The following is a 23,081-nucleotide window of genomic DNA, read 5'->3' on the forward strand; positions in this document are numbered from 1 at the left end:
ACGTCTCTTGTGAGATCAAAAGGGGAGGAGATCCAAACAAAAGCACCTCAAAAGAAGGAAATGGTGACCGTCCCGGGGACCCAACCTATTTGGTTGTTAAGACCAGACAGACCTTAAGATAGCCATGTCACCCGTGTGCTTTGTCTGTAACTAGTTAATGTGACTGTTTTACATCAACCAGGCAAAGTCTTGTGATACCCACGTTTATGTAACAAAAATTTGCTGACCTCCAACTTGGTGGGTGCTTGGCGAATAAGACAAAGTCACAGCTCTCCATGGAGCCTAAATTCCAGTAGCAACAGATAAATGAATCCATAAATGGGGCGAAACTTCTCTTCCAAAGGCATCTACAGAAACCCACTCGCCCTGCTGACAGCTTACAATGTGCAAGATCTCGAGGGGAATGAGGAAGATGGGCAGGTCCCCCCAAAATGGCTTTCATCCAAACACATTGATGCTAGTCACTAAGGAAAGGGGAGTAGAATCATCTTGATGGGGGAAAAAACCCACAAAAACACAGATATTTTTTGAAACCCAGGCAAAAGTAGTTCCAAACCAAAGTTTCCATTTAATATATGTGTCTCCATTACAGGAGAGGAAAAGACTGATGATCCAATGAAATGCACCCATTTATAAGCAACTACTAAAATTCTTGCTTAAGCTTCTTTCACGAAGGAATCGCACCAAAGTTATGGCTGGCTGTCTCTCTCCCTCCCTCCCTCTCTCTCTCTCTCTCTCTCTCTCTCTCTCTCTCACACACACACACACACACACACACACACAAATGCACCTCCTTGTTCTCCCATGGTCACTGTGGATCAGGAATCAGAAAGAGAATCTAATAATTCAGATAGTTTATTTCATTATTCCTTTATAATTAATGGTTGCAAATGAAAACATAAGCCCTCCGTCTCACGTCTTCCCATTTGTCTTTCTAATCATTTTATTTACAAGGCCCTCTATGACACACTTTAATAAGGGGGCCGATAACTCATTGAACCTTATTTTATTTTATTAGTGTTTATTTTTGAGAGAGTGAGAGAGAGCACATGAGTGGGAGAGGGTCAGAGAGAGAGGGAGACACAGAATCCGAAGCAGGCTCCAGGCTCTGAGCTGTCAGCACAGAGCCCGCGGCAGGGCTCGAACTCAGGAACTGTGAGATCATGACATGAGCCGAAGTCGGACGCTTAACCGACTGAGCCACCCAGGCGCCTCCAACCCTTTTTTTTGAAACTTGTTCTAAAAGGGAAAAATAAAAGATGCCTCATGGCTGTGTCTGAGCTTTCCTCACTAGAGTCCTCAGGTCCCTTTATGGAGTCCTGGGGACCACGGAATCTCACCGGCTCTGTCACTGGGAGAAGCACAAAGCAAGGCAGCCTGTCATAGCGTATCACAGTCAAGGTTGGCACTACAGATGGACAGAATCATGGAGACAGAAGGGACTTGGAGAGGGCCAGACTCTCCCCCCGCAGAAGCCCCCGCTCAGCACCCCCGAGTGACAGCTGGTGTCTATGCCTGTGTCATGGGCCATATCGTCACAGCTCCTTGTTTGTTTACGTGCTTTAATTAGTCTCAAGTCTACGTCTCACGCTGACATCGGAGGATTTGCTGCAGCCATAAAAGACACGTTTCACTCCGGGATTGTGTCAGCTGATTTTCCTGCCTTTGTCTTCTTTCTCTTTATAATGTGATTGAGGCATAACTGGGGGAAGCAGATGAAAACAGAGCCACTTCATTACGTGGAAATGCCACAGCGCTTGGATGCTCGCGGCTGGTTATTTGGCCCATTTAGCAAGGTGCAGCTCGGGCAGACCTGGGTGTAGAAGAGAATGCTGGTTTTCAGGGGGGTGACCTCGCCCCCCGGGGGACACTGGCAATGGCTCTTTGTTCTGTGTGTGGGGTGGGGTGCAGGTGTGGGACTGGCATCTAATGGACAGAAGCCAGCGGGGTGCCGCTAAACATCCTAACTGCGCAGGACAGCCCCCCAACAAAGAATGATCCAGCCAAGGACCCAGCCGAGGCTGAGGAGCACTGCTTTAGGACAACTTCCGATGGCCAGGGCCCCAAAGGTCCCTATGCTGTTGGCGATGCTGGAAACTCACAGGCCCTCTTTTTACTGTGAAGGTAAGAATTTTGGCACTTTTTCTAGAAAGGCGAGCAGCCTCCATGTGTCTGGTAAACTCTTATTAAGCACCAACTGTATACCAGAACGATGCCAGGTTCTGGCAAAACGAAGTCTCCAAGCCCCCGTGCTCCTGAATCTTGGTGTTCTCCCTCCCGAAGCAGACAATAAACTGATACCAAATCTAAAACAGAGGGCCGGGGCGGACAACACAAGGAGAAGCAGGACACCAGCCAGTCACCACGGCGCTCCCCGTGCACTAGAATCCTCGCACAGTTCCGGTGGTGAGCCAGGCTCTGCTCCAGCCCCTGGCAGGTGTGCTGGCTGGTTGTGAACTCTTACGGATGGAGTGCTCCTCCAGATAAGATGCTGAGGGGGGGCCTCACTGAGACCCTGACCTCTGTGCAAACACTCGAAAGTAAGGGAAGGACCCACGCGGACTTCTGAAGACTGTCTTTCAGGGCAGGCACAGCAAGGCAGGTGTCCCCTTTCCCTGCCATCTGCTTTTATTATTTTAAGCCACCTCCAGCTTCACTTAGAAGCTGTCCTTCTAGGGGTGCCTGGGTGGCTCAGTCAGTTAAGTGTCTGACTTCAGCTCAGGTCATGATTTTTTTGTGGGTCCGAGCCCCATGTTGGGCTCTGTGCTGACAGCTCAGAGCCTGGAGCCTGCCTCGGATTCTGTGTCTCCCTCTCTCTCTGCCTCTCCCCTGCTTATGGTCTGTCTCTCTGTCTTTCCAAATTAAATAGACATTTTAAAAAATAAAAAAAAGAAGTTGTCCTTCAAAAAGCAAAATAAGGACCAGCATAGCCCACCTGTCCCCAGCCCCCTTCTATGCGCCCCATCCCCCACCCAGCCCCCAAAGGCCTGGGGCCAGCTGTGCAGGAGAAAGCCACAGGAAGCATCCGGGGAGAAGCCATGGGCAACTTCCACACTCACGCCTGGAGCACTCTCCATGCACCCCTGAGCCCGGCACCAGCCGGCCTCCCAGGGCTCCCTCCAGACTCCCATCTGGGACCCTCAGTGACCCCTGCCCTCCACTCTCAACCGCTGATGAGGAAAACAGAAACGGAAACACAGCCCTTGGAATTATCAGGAAAGGCCCCGGGTGGGGGATGGCGACCCTGCTCTAGTAGCTTTATCATACGCCCTTGAAGGCAAAGGGAAAGCCAGGAAGCATCCGTGGACCCCCGCGGGGCTGATGCCACCCCTCGCTCTTCAGGACCCCATCCGCTGCCCCCTCTGCTCCGGGAGTACTCACACTGCAGGTGGAGGGGGCACTGCCTTAAACGCACATGGCCTTGGCCTTGGCCTGCAGAATTCCTTCTCTGCATTCTCCTCTTGCTTTTGCTGATGACAGCACAGCCCTCTTTAATGGACATTATCACGTCCTTACAGTTCTGGGGCTTTCCTTTTCTTTCTTTCTTTCTTTCTTTCTTTTTTTTTTTTTTTNCCACTCTGCTCCTGGAGGGCCCTGCGAGGACAGGAAGGGGAGAGCGCAATCCTCTCCAGGGCAGACATGCGACTAACGCAAGCTGCTCTTGACTCTCCACTGCAGCCCTGACGGCCCGCTCAGCAGCCCACCGACAGGGATGGGTCCTCCTGCTCTCCCTGATGGCTTCAGGTGGGCTCCCGGCTCTCTGGGCCACTCAGGGCTGTCTTGTCACCTTGCAGCTCCCAAACGTCAAGGTGCGAGCCACATAGGCTCCTTCCCAAGCTACGAGTCTTGAGTGTCGGAGTCTCGATTTCCTTCTGTACCAGCCTCTCCCCCAATTCCTCCCCCTGCCCTCCTCCCCTCACCCCCACGACCCCCTCCAAGTCCAGCATGGTCCAGAAAGCAGGGGTGGGTGCTGCTGGGAGGCAATACCACCAAGGGTCATGGAACTTGAGATCCCTGTCTTCTTGCGACAGAATTATTATTGTGATTATTACTGTTTTATGAATGGCTCAGAGCAAGTGTCTGGTTCAGAACAAACATTTCCACTCGCTCTGGAAAAGCCGTGCAGAAGGGGGCAGGAGCTGGAGAATAATTAGCACTTTCCAGAAGCAAAAGAGAAGCATTGGAGAGAAAAGGAAAGGACGAAATAAAATTGAGGGAGGGAGAAGGAAAGAGGCCCCACAATAGGCCTCCCGTGGAAACACAAAGGCTTCGGGGCGCCTGGAGCATCCCACTCCTGATTTCAGCTCAGATCGTGAGATCAAGCCCCGCGTTGGGCTCTGCACTGATCAGGGAACCTGCTTGGGATTCTTTCTTTCTCTCTCTCTCTCTCTCTCTCTCTCTGCCCCTCCCCCACTCACATTCTCTCAAATAAAAGAAAAGGAAAGCACACAGGCTTCAAGGAAATAATATACATATCTCCTCTAAGAAATACAATCCGGGGGCTGTCCATCAGGGTTTGCTGTCCCAGGCACAAGCCTGAAGTTTCTAGAGCCCCAGAGAAATCAGTCCCACAAGGAAAAGCCTAGGGTGTAGCCAAGAGCATGTAGTCACGTCCAGAGGAAGAAGTCTCTAACAGCAAACAGAAGCCCCCGGGGCAGAGCACAACCATGGACACGTGCCTCGGGGAGCCAAGCATCTGCAGGCAGCCGGATGTGTTTGTTCCAAGTCCCAATAACCCACTTCGACGTGTTCACCTGTCCCTGGCTCTTCTCCCACTAGGATGTCATTGCTGCTAATAACTGTCAGGGGAGGGCAAAGCAGACCAACCTCTGATTCTCACGGGCGCCCCGCCTGCCATGTTCGTTCAGGCTGGGGGAGCTCCGTGATGGCTCCAAGCTACCCCAGCCCCATGGAGTGCAGTCTCTTTAATTGAGGTTTGCCAGCGGGTCAGTGCTCTCTAATGAAGGGTGAAGGGAAAGGTCAGAGGATTCATCGGTGCCCCTCCCAACCACCCAGCCACAGCTAAAGCGAGGCAGTGTCACACCCCCGTGGAGAAGGGGGGTGAGGATCTCAACAGGGGCCGCGCTCCCTCCCCCCGGGGGCTCGCAGTGAGCTGAAGCCGGGGAAGGAACCTGGAGCCCATGTGGGCTTTGCCTCCTCCCCCGCCCAGCCTCTGTTTCCCATCATCCTCACTTAACCCAGGCGCACAAGGTGATATTAAATAATTGATGCTGTTTTTATTACCGGGAAATTGCGATAATAATGACACTCGTAACACAATCTTAAATTATTCCACATAATGGAAAAAAAAATTAAATGTCGCTCCTGATCACTAGCTAGAATATGGATGACACTTACATAATAGATGACCTTCTCTCCCAGGGAGCCTGGCAGCAGCCTGCTGCCTGGGGCCTGGCTGGCTTAGGATGACAAGTGGCTGGCCTCAAAGCAAACAGGGACACAGAGTGGTGGGGACGCTCCGTCTCTTTCAGGCAGGACGCTGCCATCTTTCTTACCTCAGTTTCCCCACGTATCCAGGGAACACAGGTCATAACCAGGAGCCTTAAAGACCAGAGGACTTGGTCCCTTCTGGTTTACCTTCCCTGAACACACTAGTATTGCACCTCTAACTCAGCTTGCGTCCCCCTCCCTCCGGCTACAGCCCCGGATCAGTGGCCAGTGAGGCACGTGGGCAGGTGTCCAAGCGTCTAAGTACTCGATAGTTAATACTTATAAAATCTTGGCTGAAGAAGACTGGGCCCCCTCCTCCAGAAAGCCTTCCTAGATAGACCCAGCCTCGTGGGGATTAAATATGCCTTCCTCCCTGCACACGGTGACTTTCAGTGTCCTCGGCTACCTCAAAACCATGGGATTCTCAAAGCAGGAGCTGTGCCTTCTAGCTCTCCGATCAGAGACAGAATAGTGTCGGTGTTCACTACCTCCACGAACTTCCAGAAAGGAATGAACAATACTACAAAATCTCCAAAATGAGAGGGGGAAGTGTTGCAGAGGACCCAGGTGGCCACAAGATGTTTCGGCCTCGGGAAAGAAGGAAAGAGGGATTCGTGCAGAACGGGAAAGAAAAGACTTCAAAGCATTCAAGATGTTGTAGCTAATGTCAAGAAGCAGGGCTTCCCACCCACCCCCACATCTGCCCTCTCAATGGTTAGATGAGACCTCCGATATCAGCCCTGAGACCATGTAAGGATGGGCAGCCGGCTGGCCTGTGACTGGCCACCCAAAGGCTAAGCCATTCCCCTTCCCGGCAGGAACGCTCAGAGTGGGGCAGCCCAATTCTCTCCCCTTAGAGGTAAGACCTTTCCACTCTGAAGCCCATGACCCCTCCGAGGCTACGTCTTCCACCTTTCTCCCTATCTCCTCCGTGACCTCAGCCCAGAGCTTCACAATGGCAGAAGTTAATTCCAGACCTCTAGCTATATTTACGCTATGTTAAGGATGCTATTACTCAGACTATCTTTTTAGGGACAAAACCTTCTCCTATTTCTGATGCCAAATTACTATTCATAATCAAGCCTATTTAATCACATAAAACAGATTCTAAAGCACCACACAGTCCTGCAAAGATACAGCTCCCACAAGAGTCTGCGAAGAGAGCCCTCTCATAGCTGCCCCAGGTAAGCGGCTCAGTGGCCATCTTCCAAAGAGCTGGGTCATTGGCTGGCACGGTTGGCCAAGAGATGGGGGGTTGGCAGAGTTTTCCAAACCAGGATGTGTCTTCTTACAACTCGAAATATAACTTTTCCTTAAAACACCAATACGAATCTAAAGGACTATAAGTACCTATGTATAAGGAGGTATTTTCTTTCTAATGCTCAGTGATTATCTGCCACTCTTAACCTACTTCTAGACTTAGTCCTAGAATTCATAAAAATACACCCATTTTATCCACACAGGAGTGCTTTCTGGCTGTTCAACAGTTTGAGACACCCCCCACCCCCTCCAAGCTGGGCTTTCTCATTCAACCTTTTCTTACCTATGTTCTCCTTTTGAAGGATATCGGAGCCCTCCAGAAATCTGCTAAAAGACAAGATTACTCTTCCCAGAAAAAAAAAAAAAAAAAATGCATGTGTAGCAGATACTCAGATAACAAAACAACCCAAAACTTAGCAGCTTAAAACAACAGTTACTGGGGTGCCTGGGTGGCTCAGTCAGTTAAGCCTCCGACTTTAGCTCAGGTCACAGTTTATGAGTTCGAGCCCCGCTTTGGGCTCTGTGCTGACAGCTCAGAGCTTGGAACCTGCTTTGGATTCTGTGTCTCCTTCTCTCTCTGCCCTCCCCTGTTTCCACTCTGTCTCTCTCTTTCAAAAATAAATGAACATTAAAAACAATTTTTTTTAAAAAACAGTTATTATTGGGGCGCCTTTGTGACTCAGTTAAGCGTCCAACTTCAGCTCAGGTCATGATCTCACAGTTTGTGGGTTCGAGCCCCGTGTCAGGCTCTGTGCTGACAGCTAGCTCAGAGCCTGAAGCCCGTCCTCAGATTCTGTGTCTCCCTCTCTCTCAGCCCGTCCCCATTCACACTCTGTCTGTATCTCTCAAAAATAAACATTAAAAAAAATTTTAATATATAAAAACAGTTATTATTACTTGTAAGTCTACAGTCAACCAGGTGCTGCCACTGATCTGCCTAAGCTCCATCACATCTCCTGGACTCATGGCTCGTCCAGGGCTGAATGGCCCGGGACAGCACATGCATCTGGCAGTCCACAGCCTGCTGGCCAGCAGCTGTCTGACTCTTGGCTGGGAAGCCGGATTCCTCTCCACGTGGCCTGTCATCCTCTGGCAGCCGACTCTGGGCTCATTCATACAGTGAATTCAGGATTTCGGGGGCAGCAAGATAAGGTAACATCCAACGTCAAGTGCTATTCAAGTCTCTGCCTGGATCCATCTGCTACCATCTCATTGACCACAGCAAGTCAGTGATCATTGAAGGTGTGGATAGATCCATGATACCTCTTATTGGGAGGACCCAGGGCCATGTTGCCGGAGCATGGATGTTCAACAGGGGAGGAACGTGCAGCCATTTTTGCAATCCACCAAGGACATACGCACAGATGTATAAAATGCTGCACCCAAGATCAGGGGGCTCTAGCCTATGTGCAACTGCCCTGGATGAAACCCATAAAGTCAGTCTTGTTCACACACAACAGTGCTTCTCCAATGGGGACGCAAGTACACGTTCTCAGAGGTCCACAAGCTTAATATAAAAAATGTTTAATTTTGTATTTTCATCTAAACGATAATCTACAGAAACAAATAATACCAACAATCTGAATCACCGGGGCGACCCCTTTATAACCACATCCTACTTACTGCTCAGCGTCAGCCCCTGTGTTTGCATTCGTGTTGATGATGGACTTGGTACCAAGCAGTGCTGAGTGAGTCATTGAGGGCTAACTGCCGAGCACAGATTCAACACACAGATTATACGCTGGAGCCACGCTCAGACCAAATGGCTTCATGGAGCCCTGTACAGATGGCAGAGGGTTCCCAGTAATTCTAGAACAGCAGCCGGAAAGCTGACTCCATCCAGTAGCTTCCATTGGCCAGACTTGCCAGAGCCAATGTCAGAGAAAGCAACTCTGTTTGCACAAAACCTCTTGTCTGTATCAGGCTCAGCTTCCAACATGCCCTCCCTTTTTTTAATGTTTCTTTTTTAATTTTTGAGAGAGAGAGAGAGAGCATGTGTGCATGTGAGCAGGAGAGGGGCAGAGAGAGAGGGAGATGGAGAATCTGAAGTGGGTTCTGCACTGACAGTAAAGAGTCCAAACAGGGCTCAAACCCACGGACCACGGGATCATGATCTGAGCCAAAGTCGGACGCTTCACCAACTGAGCCACTCAGACACCACTAACATGCCCTCTTACATTAATCACAACAGGTAGCATCATTATCCCCATCGTGGGCTGAACTTCACCACCCCTAAAATTCCTATGTGGAAATCCTAACCCCCAGGACCCCAGAATGGGACTCTATTTGAGGATAAGATCTTTAAAGAGGTAATTAAGTTAAAACGAAGTTGTTAGGACGGGCTCTGATCTCATCGGACTGGTGTTCTTTACAAGAGGAGGGAATCTGGACGCAGACACGCATGCGGAAAAGACGAAGTGAAGTCAGAGACCAGATGGCCACCTGCACGCTACTGAGACAGGCTGAAATAGATCCTCCCCGGGGGTCTCCAGAAGGACCCAACCTGGCCATCACCTTGGACTTCCAGCTTCCAGATGTGAGGCAATAGATTGCTATTGGTGAAGCTGCCCGGTCTGTGCTACTTAACCCAGTCTGGACTGCTGTGATGGCAGCCCACGCTGACTGACACACCCCCTGTTTTACATTTGAGGAAACCAAGTCCTAAAAGCTAATGACTTACCTAGCATCACACAGCCAGAGGCACAAGTGGGATCTGAGCCCTGAACTTCTGACTCCAAATCTCGCTAGTCCTCCCACCACCAGGTCATTCACGATCTTGCGGTTCATGGGTTCAAGCCCCGCATCGGGCTCAGTGCTGACAGCTCGGAGCCTGGAGCCTGCTTTGGATTCTGTGTCTCCCTCTCTCTCTGCCCCTCCCCTGCTTATGTTCTATCTCTCTCTCTCTCTCTAAAAAATAAAATAAACATTAAAAAAATAAGGTGACCCCACTGATACCGACCCACGGGGGTGGGGCAAGCGTGAACACGTGCACACTAGGAGCCAAGCCTGTGCCGCCACATCCAGCGGGAGAGCTGTCTGAACATGGCGATCACGCAGGCCTGGCAGAATCCCAGACATGTGGAACCACGAGCCTCTGTGCAGCGGCCCGTGAAAACTCACTTCACGGGTGTAAATGGATGAAAACTAACATGAAGATTCTATGGGGTAAGGGCCCAACCTGAAAACCGCATCTCCAGGCAACAAGAGAAAATCCTAGAACTCTCACTGCTGGTGAAGATGGCCTAAAATGGAAAGCGAGACACTGAGAATGGTCATCAGAAGGGACATGGGTGCCCTCAGCGCCATGCCAGGGGCCACTGAACCATCAGACAACCGTCCAGAGACTCGGACAGACAAGCACCAAGTCCAAAAGACCAGGAGGGAAGCAGCAGGGCTGAGGCTTCGACACAGCTTTCAGCGTCTGTTCCCTGAGCCACTTGGGCAAAGCGTGATTTCCCCACAGCTCCCCAGGGAGCCGCCGGGAAGGACAGGGGATGCGGGGAGAGGGCGGTGGTGGGGGCCCTGGGTGCGGGAAAGCACCTCACCGGCTCGGCAGCACCTGGCCCCCGGGGGGCCTTGATCACCAGGGTCTGAAGCCTAAAACCGTTTCTGAAAACAGTCTGTCTGCCTCCTGATGGTTGTGTCTCCAGGGCTGAGACGCACGGCTTCCCAAATGGAACTGGGACCAGGGTACACACACAGCCCAGGGGAAGCCAGCTAAAGAGGCTGGAAAGGGGGGAGGGGAAGGGGGACTCTTCAGGTGAGGATGGAAATCCCTGTGCATTTCTGTGCAAAGGAAATGGCGTGCAAATGGCATGCAAACCACTTCAAAAGAGAAGCTCTGGCTTTGAAGAACAGACTTGATTTTTTTTTTAACAGCCTTTATCCAAGGCATCGCTCTGCTTGGAGCAGAATTAATTATTCAGCGTACCTGGGCTTGATGCAACCTTGGCAGCTGAAAAGGCTCTGAAGCAGCCTGCTTGTAGGGAATGATTTTCCACTTCCTGCCGTGGGGACGTGGAGACCCACATCTTCCCCCTTCTCTGCCTTTTGCAAGCCTGGATTCCCCGGCAGACAACCCAGGGCTGAGACACACGGCCTGCGTGTGTGAGGTTGCCACGGCTGTAGGGACCACCACACACTCAGGGGCAAAAAGCCACTGTCATTTCCTATCTCGGCGTCCACGAATCTAGGAATATGTTAGTGTGGGTCCTCTGCTCAGGGTCCCTCTCACCAGGCTGAAATCAAAACCAGGATCTCAACTCAGGCTCGGGGCCCTCTTCCAATTGCGCTGGTTGTTGGCAGAATTCAGTTTCTGAATTCAGAATTCAGCTTCTGAGGTCCCCCTTTTACTCGCTGGCTGTCATCTGGGGGCCGCTCTCAAGGACTAGATGCCACCCTCAGGTCCTTGCCACATGCACCCCACCTCAGGCTATTCACAGCACAGCTGTACTCCCTCGAATCCCTCTGACCTCAGAAAGGGCCTAGTCCCGCTTTTTTTTTTTTTAATTTTTTAATGTTTTTATTTTGAGAGACAGAGACAGAGAGTGAGCATGGCAGAGGGCAGAGAGAGAGGGAGACACAGAATCCAAAGCAGGGTCCAGGCTCCGAGCTGTCAGCACAGAGCCCAATGCGGGGCTCAAACACACGGACTGTGAGATCATGACCTGAGCCGAAGTCGGATGCTTAACAGACTGAGCCACCCAGGCGCCCCAGGCCTACTCCCGCTTTTAAGGGCTCACTTGATTAGGCCAGGCCCACCCAGTGTGACCTCCCTTTGGATGAACTCACAGTCAACTGATGGATAACCAGAGCAGGAACCTAATGGGATGAAATCCCAAGGAGGGGAGGGGATTCTACGGGGTGCCCACAGCCCTTACGGGCCACCTCGGAGGCCCACCTACCATGCATGCCTATAGTACAAAACTCTTTCCTCTGACATCTCTATCACCCTGACATTTCTAGAGTCTAAATTTCCCCTTCGACGCCTAAATCGGGAGCCATATGTCATGAGCAAGATCTAGTGTCCAATTCTTCTACTAATTCTTTGTAACACAACTTTCCGTCAAGAAAGCCCCAGCCTCACAGAACAGCGTCTTCTCTGGACTCAGTAAACCAAGGCAAGGTGTGGTGCTCCAGAGGTTCTGTGAGGCGGAGGCAGAGGCTCGGCCATGAAGGGGAAGGAATTTGTAGTGTCCCCCCCGCCCAGCCCCTGGGCCAACGGATGCCTAGGCACAGGAAGTAGAGTGCCCAGCGGCGCACTTTTAGGGGCCCCTGAAAATGTTCTAATTTTTTTTAAATCAGAAGATAATGAATGCGTAAAGTCTGCATTATATTCATCTTTCTACCAATGTAGCTGCAAAATATAACTTTTAGTCTTTTTCTTGGTGGAGGAAGGGGCCCATGAAAGTCCAAAGGCAAGCCGGGTAGTGGTGCCCTTTAGGGTGCACACTGGCTTTCCTAGCATAGCTCTGCAATGATTGCAAAGGGCGACGGAGCCTGTCTGGGGAAGGGGAGCCAGTAAGCCTGGGGGTCGGCCTTACAATGCTGACGTATAGACGGAGTGAATTAAGAGTGCCGAGTGACAAACCAGGACAGTCCTGGGCCACTGCAAGGCAGTGTTGATATGCTAATTCGTTTGAGGGGAACAAATCAGACTCGAGTTATAAACACAGGGCTAATAAGGCCATGTTTGGTCCTGGGATGAGCCACGTGGTTTTGTTTTGATTCCACTGTTATGCTGGACTCCTAATTCCCATCAACGACCTCACAGCTGGGAGCCGGTGGCCTCCAGGGGGAGGTAAGGATATAAGGAATCCATTCGCTCCTCCAACACCAGCAAGTGGGCGGAAAACTCTTCATTATTAACAACGTCCATAAGGCCATTATCGTATTGAAAAGAAAAAGAGGAAGAAGAAATTGTGTGTGTGCTCGATATTTGGAGTTAAGTATCAGCGCGAGACCCTTCAGTGTTGGGAGGAAGGGAGTACAGAAATGCCAGCAAGAGTCGGGGCAAGTTGATATCAAGATATAAGGGAGGAAACCGGGACAGACGACCACAGAAAGCCGCAGAGAGTGGCAGGGTCATGGCCACCCCCAGAGCTGTGAAGCCTGAGCAGAAAGAAAGCGCTGCTGATAACAACACACATCACTCTTCCTTGTAAAACAAGGGGCTTAGAAGTGGATAATGCCCAAGGCCTGTCCTACAGCCAAACTCCCATAAACCTACAAACATCTGATTCCAGACAAAGACATCTGCTCTCACTCCACGAAAAGGAGAATCTCTCCCCTCACATCTCCCCATTACTTTCCAAGCCATTATATATATAATGGTGCTATATGTATGTATGTATGTATATGCATATATATATATATATGTGTGTGTGTATATATATATATATATATGGTGCCTCTTGAGGAAGGAGCCCTTGGCTACAAGGTGGGACTTCATCCCAGATGGATGGGGGGGACAAGCCCAGCAGAGAGCAACGATGGAGTGACTTTAGATCCGAAAGGGCATCAAGGGGGACAGCGGCTGCCATTTCTGGTGGCGTAGGGGATGAGACTTTCTGTCTGTTCTCAGGCGGAGCTGCCTCATGGGAACACCACACCCACAGGGCTGGCAAAGGGGGAAAGCGCCCAGCTCTTCTGAGGATGGGTTCCCTGGGCTTCCGGGCTAAGAAAAATGGAACACACACACGAGCTGGCCCAGCGAGCTTTCAGCCAGGGGGCCTTTCTCCCAGAGGATTATCTGTAGGCAACAACTCCCTCCTACCACACCGGGAACCAGACCAAATAACCGCAGGTGAAAGATATGCATGTTTTGAAGGGGACCGTATTTCCAGGAGGTCACAGACCTGCTATCATGGGATGCCATGCCTTTTTGCTATAGAGAAAGCACCCTGCTGAGACGAATAAGCACAGGTGAGAAAACGGTGTGTGTATGTGTGTGTGTGCGCGCGCGCGTGTGCACAAGTGCGTGTCCCTGTTATGAGGAAGACCCAGATGACAAATATATCATGGCAGAAGTCGGAGATTGGCCTCCACAGCAGAGCATCCTCCCAGAAAGGAGACCAAAGGGTCGATGTGTCCACGGGTACCTGGGAGAGGTGGAGTAATTTAAGAGAGAAAAATCACAAGGCGTCTCTTCCCAAACTAGAAAAACAATCCATCGTGGAGAGCTCTGACAGCCACGGGAAAAGAACTTTTTGCAAACACACACACACACACACACACAAACTCATCAGAGGCAAAAGGAGCCAATTGCGTTTCTCCATCAGGTATCTGCAGGCTGAACAACATGTGAGGCATTCCCACCACACACTTCAGAGTGGATGCAGGAGGCCAGCAAATCAGCCTCGGATGAATCGAGTGCAGGCTGGAGAAACGGATGCTGCCAGGGTGTATGGGATCAAGGCGAGGGGTTAATATGCAGGTTAACTGCATCCTGGCCCCTAGACTAAAGAGAGTGCTTTCCTCTGCCTGCTCGGCTCTTCTCCACCCTTCATTGTTGCTGTTTCTCCACCAGAGCGTCTAACATGATTCAGACCCCTCTCCCCACCCTCTGCCTCCTCCCACCCCGGCCTCCTCCCTCATCTGACCGGGAACAGCATCTCACACGCCTGCACTCTCACCCTGAGACAAGATTAATGTGTTCCCCTGGGGACCCAGAGAGCAAAGTTGAGATTTGCTGGTAGGAGTTGGAGCAAATGCTTATCTGGAATATTAGCTGTTGACCGCAAAATCCCATGAGCCAAGAGGGCAAGCTGGAAGGAAACGTGCCCATTACTGAATCAAGAGGGGTATCCGCGTGAAGGTAAAACATGGCTGGCGCAAGGCTCAGGGCAGGAAACCGTCTGGACGGACTCACTGCACACTGGTTACCTGATGTTCTCTTTTTTCCCTCCCATTTCTAAGACCTGGGTACGTGTGTGGAGGGAAGGAAGTGCGCGTCTGAAGGGCTACCGGCAGTGCTTAAGGTCACATGGAGTGAATCCACTGACCGGAAGTCCGATCCCCCAGCCACATGCCTGCCTCCAGCCCCACCTGCCTCTGACCTTGGGCACAGGTGGGTGGGACATGTGACGTCCACAGAGGCCCCGCCTACCATGCAAGCCTGTGCTGTCGGTGCCTGAGGCCTCCCTACAGTTCTGCGAGTAGGATGTAACCAGTTTCCCCCACGGATTTTTCTACCCTGGGTCTCCTAAAGGGTTAACTCAATGAAAAAAAAAAAACCTTTTATTTATTATTTTTGGAGGGGCTGGCTCCCGAAGCCAGGGTTGTCTGGCCCCTAGCAGCCCCGTGCAGGAGCAGGGGATCAAATCCAGAGACCTCGACTCCCCCCTCCTGAAATGCACAGCCCATGGGTGAGCACAGGAAGCCGGTGCCACCAGAGGAGAGGCCAGAGAGTCCTCCTGGTGGCTCTTCTTATGCCTGGGACACAGTCCCCTGGTTTATGGAACCACCTTGTCGGCAGGGAGCGGGACCACAGGAAAGTATCCGGGTTAGATGGGTTAAGGGAGCCCCATGCCAGGGCGGAGCCTCGGGGAAGGATGGGAAAACCAGCTGGATCCAGGGAGAACATAACCAAATGGTTTCAGGGCCACTGGATTCCAGCCTCACGGGGGAGGGGCTTCTCAGGGAGGGCTCTAACTTCTTAGATGGTCCGATGTGGGAGAGGGAGACAGGGGGTGAGACTAACAGAAGATAGGAGCCATGGCAGCTGTCCACTTAAACCGCTGGGACAAAACGCCGGGCATCTCCAGAGCTCCAGCCAGGGGACCATGAGCGTACGAGCCTGCGCTACAGGCCATCTGTGTTCTCGTGGGCTCTCTCCCTCTTTTCCGTTCTCCTTTCCATTCTTCCACTGCTCCTCCATGTGTGTGTCCCTCTCCCTGTCTCTCCTTCGCGCTCTCTCTCTCTCTCTCTCTCTCTCTCTCTCACACACACACACACACACACACACACACACACATTATATTTTCTGTGGGCATTTTCAAGACACGTGCAAATATCCAGAAAGAACTATCCAAAAGGAGACACACCAAACTCATCTCCCGGGGTTTCTAGGGAAATGAGGCTCCTGAGAATAGGTGGTGATCACAGACAACAGGTGTTGGTCTAATCTTTAACATTTTATAAAGACCGAGAAGCCCATGGGAGATACGTGGAGGCCACAGTGAGGTGAGTTCATCCCAGAATATCATGGGTTCTGGCATATTCTCCCCAAGCCTGGCGTTCCAGCTGCTGGGGCTCCTCCTCCTGAAATGGACGGATCCTGCCAGAGCCTGGGGCTTGATCCCCGGGGAGGAAAAGGCCCAGGGCGGCCGGCACCGCCAGCTACCTGCACGCGAGCCAGGGCCTCCCAGGGGCCACAGAGCACTTATCTTTTGCTCAAATAAATTTTAAAAGTCCCAAACCATTGAGGCGCCAAACATTTTTTAATATTTATTTTTGAGAGAGAGAGAGACAGTAGAAGCAGGGCAGGGTCAGAGAGAGAGAGAGAGAGAAAATCTTTTAATGTTTATTTTTGAGAGAGAGACAGTGCAAATGGGATAGAGGCAGAGAGAGAGAGAAAATTTTAATGTTTATTTATTTTTGAGAGAGAGAGATTGTGAGTGGGGTAGAGGCAGAGAGAGAGAGAGAAATTTTTTTAATGTTTTTTTTATTTTTGAGAGAGAGACAGAGTGTGAGCGGGGTAGAGGCAGAGAGAGAGAGAGAGAGAGACACACACACACACACACACACACACATACACAGAATCCAAAGCAGGCTCCAGGCTCTGAGCTGTCAGCACAGAGCTGGACACGGGGCTCAAATTCACGAACTGTGAGATCGTGACCTGAGCCGAAGTCAGATGCTTAACCGACTGAGCCGCCCAGGCGTACCCCCCCCCGCCCAAAAATTTTCTTAAGTCCCCAACCATTTGACCTTTACACTCCCTACAGTTAAAAGGCCAGCTTTAAAAAATAAATACATAAATAAGAAGAATCACTAAATAAATCAGAGGCCTTTGTGGGGTTAGAGAAAAAATGCCAACAGACGACATCCTCTCTTTCCCACACTCTGCTGCCTAGCTTGCAACTTTCTGCTACCCGTGGCTGCAACGTTCTTCCCTTTGCATTTCCAGCGCCACTTTTTCGGGCTGGGAAGCAGGAGTTTATCACAGGCGGCAAGCCCTGCATCACAAGCTGTGCGTTCTGGACCCAGCCCCACCGCACTAATACAGGATTTCTCTTTTGTGCCCCAAACAAAGAGAATCCTGTGCAAACACAGCTGAATTGCCAGAGAGGCAGGGAAGAGGAGCCGCTAATCAGAGAAAATATATAACAGCCCCATCAACTTAATATCCACATGAAGAATCAAGCCTTGACATCTTGCTGGGGACAAAACTCACGGAAGAGAGTTCAGTCCACTGTAATACACCAGGATTTGCCCCACAAGGCTCTCATTTTATGCCTATTAAAAAGGTGATCAGAGGATTAGCTGAGAGGATGGCAATCCAGAGGGGCTTGAATCAAAGGACGGTGAGTCCTGGGGTCATGTTGGGCTCCTAAGCTCACCCGGGGGTAAGAGGAAGGCTCTCCAGGGAAGCAAAGCAGAAGGGCACCCAGGTGACTCAGACGGTTAAGCGTCCGGCTGCTCCCACCCACACTCTCTCAAAAATAGATAAACAGGGGCGCCTGGGTGGCTCAATTGGCTAAGCATCTGACTTCGGCTCAGGACATGATCTCATGGTCTGTGGGTTCGAGCCCCGTGTCTGGTTCTGTGCTCACAGCTCAGAGTCTGGAGTCTGTTTTGGATTCTTTGTCTCCCTCTCTCTCTGCCCCTCCCCTGCTCGTGCTGTCTCTCTCTGACTCTCAAAAATAAATTTAAAAAATAAATAAATAAATAAATAAATAAACAAACATTTTTTTAAAAGCACAGTGGACAGTCATTTCTCCTGAAAGGACTCCCTCAAGCTCTCCTCACAGGGCCCAGCACGCCCACCACTGTTTGCTCACCCACTCCACCTCTGCAGGCTCAGGACTCACTGTCCCTGCCCACCTCTCCAGTGCTCAGGGCACAGGCTGACAGCTGGCAGTGCCTCCCCTGTGCTACCAGACGGGATCACCAAGAGGATGAGTATCCTGCCTCAGAATCACCCAGACCTTTCGTTTCTCGAATTTCATGTTTTTCAGTCAGTCTCTGCTTGCCAAAGCATCAGGGCAGGAGGAGGGAGAAGGAAGAAGTGATCATGACCTCCCCTTACTACAGCCTTTTACAACAGGTTTGGATGTGATTGAGAGTCTGAGTTAAAATGAGGCTTTCGGGAGCACCCGGGTGGCTCCATTGGTTAAGCATCCGACTCTTGATTTCAGCTCAGGCCATGATCTCACAGTTTGTGGGATCGAGCCCTGCGTCAGGTTCTGTGTTGCAGAGCCTGCTTGGGAAGCCTGTTTCAGATTCTCTTTCTCTGCCCCCCCCCCAACTGCCTCTCTCCCTCCCTCCCTCTCTCAAAATAAATGAAAAAACATTAAAAATTTTTAAATAAAAATAAATAAAATAAAATGAGACTTTCAGAAGCCAGTTGCCTCTTACAGAAACAATCAAGGTGTGTATTCACCATCCCTCACCCAACACTCACGCATACACACACAAGCACACATGCACATTTCCTCTCCCTGTCTCTGAAAATCAGTCTCTGTCTTGGGCGGCCAGAGAGAAGTTCTGGGGGTTGACTGTTCAACTCTATCTCCCACAAGAAATGGCATAACGTCCCCGATTTGAATCAAAATCTCACCCTTTATTCCCAAACCCCTCCTGACTGCGAATATATTTTCCATCCAGATGGAGAACAGGCATTAAACTCACAAGAGCGAGGCTTCCATCGGCCCTTGTGATCAGCAGCTCTTCTAGGAGGTCTGGCTCCGACTCGAGCAGAGTGAAGTGAAGGCATGGGACCTGGTTCTGAGCTGCGCCCGTTCAGCCTAGGCCGGGGCAGAGCGCGAGAACCGCGCCCGTGGGCCAGACTCCCCCTTCCCCAGAAGGCGGACCCCCTCCAGGCGGGCTACTGGTCAGGAGCCCAGGGCTCCCTGAATGGCCTCCCCCAACCCAGTATAACTGGGCACACATGACCTAACTGGTGTGTAGTTTGTTCAATTAGAGAAGCTGCGCAGGCCTCCAGTGTAGCCATCTGGGGAGTCGACATCATATCTACAAAGCACCTATGTTTTACAAAAAAGGGGCTGAAATCCTGACTTTGGGCCAAGTGTGCATGGATCCAAGTTCTGCTTCCAACCCACCTGCTGGGACTGGACCTTCTCATCTAGCATGAGAATAGACATTTATGTAACGAGCTTGGCAGGACCCGTGGCATGGAATAAGCCCTTGATTACTACGAGCGGTGATTATCATCTTCCTCACTATTACACAGAATCCTGTGACTGGGGCTGACCTGGCGGGGAAACCGCAAGCGAGGGGAATGAAGATGGACTCGGGGTAGCTGTAACAAAATCTCACTGAGATCTAAGTGAGCGGATAAGAGTGCGTCCCGCAGTAGAAGAGAAAAAGACATTTCGTGGGGATTACTGCCACTGCCTTCGCCTTTCGCCGTGGATGACGGCCATGGTGGCCTGTCACTTTAGGAAAGTGAGGGTGAGGCTCAATGGACAGAAGGAGGCGGGGGCGGGGTGCTCACAGCAGGCCTGGGTTTGGGCGTTACAATATAGATAGCTCCTCGCAACCCTTCCATTTGATAGATTCCCTCTACGGTCTCCCCACCCAACCATAAGCCTAATATTTACCCAGTGAAAGCAGGATTTGTGTGCGTTGCCATCTAAAATCCAATAAGTATGGAGACAGAAGAGAGGCTGCCTGCTTATGAGGCATGTGGGCAAATATTGCCATCTCTTTAAAGAGCCATTGAGCTAATCAATACCCTCGCCTGTTTCCATTCAGGGGCCCTGGGCCAAGGGAGACTTAATAATTATTTTCCATTGTTACCTCACTCGGAGAAGCTTAAAAAGAAAAGGTCGCTGTTTCTAAGTTTGTTCTCTTCTATTTGCCAAAGACAGATTATTTTCCGGGATCCGTGAGGCTCCCCTCCCAGATGGTATCAACCAGAGACAGTCCACGCTGGGCCGTGTGGAAGGGACTTCAGAACCCGGATGCTGCTCTAGCCAGGAAGACCACACTAGCCATCACATTTGGTTGCCTGGCCTCCTGCCCCCCACCTTCTCTGCCAGGGTCAGGTTTTGGACAGAGCTCCTGCTGGACATTCTTTTTCTTTGTCCAGAACTCAAAACATAAATGGCAGATTCTGTGGGAGGTGGGCAGGAATGAGGAGGAAGCTGTGGGTTGCTAGACGCCATGGCCAGCACCTTGAACCTGACTCCTTCCCCTAGAGCGACCACACAGGGTTCCCACTAAGCTCCTGTGCCCACCATGGATACCTCCAAGCCGGGTTCTACTTGTCCTTTTTTAAGGGAATTTGAACTAACAATAAAATAGAATAATTACAGGAGCCCTCTTTTCCTAGCACTAAAGTCAGTTCAAATAATCACTTAAGATTAGGTTTGATCAGAAGAAACATCTTGGGATTCTCTCTCTCTCTGCTCTTCCCCTGCTTGCACGCTCCCTCTCTCTCTCGAAATAAATAAACATTTTTTAAAAAGCTTTTTTTATGTTTATTCATTTCCTGAGAGAGAGAGACAGAGTGCGGGCAGGGAAGGGGAAGAGAGAGAGGGAGACACAGAATCCGAAGCAGGTGCCCCTAAAAAAAAGTGTGTGTTTGTTTTTTTTTTAAAAACAGAAGAAATAGAAAATGCTATCATAGTGACTTAAACACAAAAGGGCTTATTTGTCTCACTGCAAAAAGACTTGGGGTCAGGAGCGCCTGGTTGGCTCAGTCGGTTAAGCATCCGACTTCAGCTCAGGTCATGATCTCGCGGTTTGTGGGTTCGAGCCCCACATCGGGCTCTGTGCTAGCAGCTAGCTCAGAGCCTGGAGCCTGCTTCTGATTCTTGTCTCTCTCTCTCTCTGACCCTTCCCTGCTCACACTGTCTCTTTCTCTCTCTCTCAGAAATAAATAAAAGATAGAAGAAGAAGAAGAGGAGGAGGAGGAGGAGGAGGAAGAGGAAGAAGAAGAGGAAGAAGAGGAAGAAGAAGAAGAAGACAAGGGCGGCAAAGGCGAAGGCAGCTTGGGGTCAACAATTCAAACAGTTCAGTTCAGTGGTTCTAACACTGCCCAGAGGAGCCAGGCTCCTTCCGGCTTCCTGCCCTGGTGCCCTGAGCCATGTGCCCTGCACCCCCAGGTGCTATCCTAATGTTCCATGAAGGAGAAGGGGGGAGGAGAAGAGGAGGAAGCAAGCCCTCCCTAAAGACGTCGGTTAGAAAGGAAGATGCGGGAGTGGATGCTTGGTAAGGAATCCATTCAGCTGCTGTAACAAAGACCGAAAGCTGGGAATGGCTAAAGGACGGTAGATTATTTCTTAGGAAAAGGTCCCAGCAGTCCATCTAGGGCAGGTATGGAGAACAGAGCGGGTATCAGCAAGGACTCAGGCTTTGAGGGGAACAGAGTGAAAAAAAGCAAAGTCTTTGTATTAGTATAAAAGTTCACTTGCTTTTTCATAACTCAATTTAGTAGTAGTAGTAGTAGTAGTAGTAGTAGTAGTATTGCAACCTCTCATTTCCCCTGAGAGGATCTCCAGGAGTCCCTGCATCATAATTTGATGGCCTCACTTTAAGGTCACAGCTCCCTTATAAATGAACATAGGAGTCTGGATGCCACAGGAGGTAACTTGGCCTCTGGGTCAAGCATTCACCTCCCTTCCCAACTGTCCACTTAGAAAAATCTCAGGGCACCTGGGTGGCTCAGTCAGTTAAGCGTCTGACTTCAGCTCAGGTCATGATCTCAGCACTCATGGGTTCGAACCCCGCGTTGAGCTCTGTGCTGACAGTTCGGAGGCTGGAGCCTGGTGCCTGCTTCAGATTCTGTGTCTCCCTCTCTCTCTGCCCCTCCCCAACTCACACTCTTTCTCTCAAAAGTGAATAAATGTTAAAAAGAAATTGTTAAACAAAAATCTCTTATAAAGTAGTAACCGGCATGTTAGAGGAAGCAACAGTCATCTGTTGGCAACCACTGCTGAGGAAACTACATGGGGGGAGAAGGTCTTAATTTGCAGAAAGGCAAGCACGTTTCTCTGTTAGGTCCCTGGATTATACATTTCGACTCCTGGGCTGGGTGTGGTAGGCAGGATTTCTAAAACAGCCCCCAAAGATGACCTGCCCTATTCCCCAGAACCAGGGATTAAGACAAGCTCTCAGCCCCATGGCTGTGGGAGGTTGTATGGCTCAGTCGTCCTCAGGAAGGGAGATGACCTGAGGGCCTCCTTAGACACATGAGCCCTCAGAAACACAGAGCTTTCTGGGGTGATGTCAGAGGCATCCAAAAGTGAAAAGGAGGTGGTGTGCCAAGGCTGGTCCGAAGGTGGGAGGCCACGTGAGGAGGAACTTGAGCCTTAGGGAACTGAGAGCAGCCCCTGGCCAACGGCCAGCAAGGGAATGGAGACCCCACTCTTCTGCCTGCAGGAATGAGCTTGGAAGAGCACTCCAGGCTCCAGATGACAACATGGCCGCCATCTTGATTTTAGCCCGTGAGATGCCAGCAGAGAACCCAGCCATGTTGGCTCAGACTTCAGACCTACAGAACCCTGAGCTAACAAATGGGTGCTGTTTAAAGCCACCAAGTTTGTGGTCGTTTGTTACACCGCAAGAGAAAGCTAACGCGACAGGATAGGGAAAGAGGAGTGTCCTAGGGGCCCAGTGCATGCAGGACAAAGTCCGTCTAGCACATCGGGAGGCAGTAGGAAATCGCCCCCTTGCCCCGTGAGATAAACCAGTAACGAGATTTAGATGAACCACCTGCAAAAGCATCAGGGAACACAAAGAGGCAAAGCACAGCTCCCCACGGTGCGCAGAGAAAGGGACACAGGAAGACGTGTGGAAAATAACCCTGAGGCGCTAGCTCCTTATATAATGTACACAAAATAAACAGCCCTTATAGAAACCTACACAGCAACAATGAGTTTGGGGAAATGAGAGTCACATTAGTGGTAATATCAGAAGGGCAACTGCTCCCCAAGTGAATGAATGCCTCCACTCAATAAAGCAATAAACTGAGATGCCCTGGAAAACTCCATCAGCCAGCCAGCTGCCTCGGAGAGCGGAGGTGCCCGGGAAATAGACTCCATCAGCATGTGCTCCCAGAAGCCTCCCCACCCGCAAAGCTGTGGGAATGAACACTAGCAGTGAGTCACAGGGCCACCAGAGAAAAGCTAACAGAGTGTGGGTCCCTAGGGCTCTCCCACTGGCTTTCTGGCTGGAATGGC

The 23,081-nt window shown here is 50.8% G+C and overlaps 1 protein-coding gene across 4 annotated transcripts in view; it reads right to left on the bottom strand.

Moving 5' to 3' along the window:
- Positions 1-23,081, bottom strand: part of SLC39A11 (solute carrier family 39 member 11) — a 347,222-nt gene that overhangs the window by 244,068 nt on the left and 80,073 nt on the right. The window lies entirely within an intron of this gene.

The sequence above is a fragment of the Crocuta crocuta genome, unplaced genomic scaffold (assembly GCF_008692635.1).
Source record: "Crocuta crocuta isolate KB4526 unplaced genomic scaffold, BGI_CrCroc_1.0 scaffold50, whole genome shotgun sequence".
NCBI lineage: Eukaryota > Metazoa > Chordata > Mammalia > Carnivora > Hyaenidae > Crocuta > Crocuta crocuta.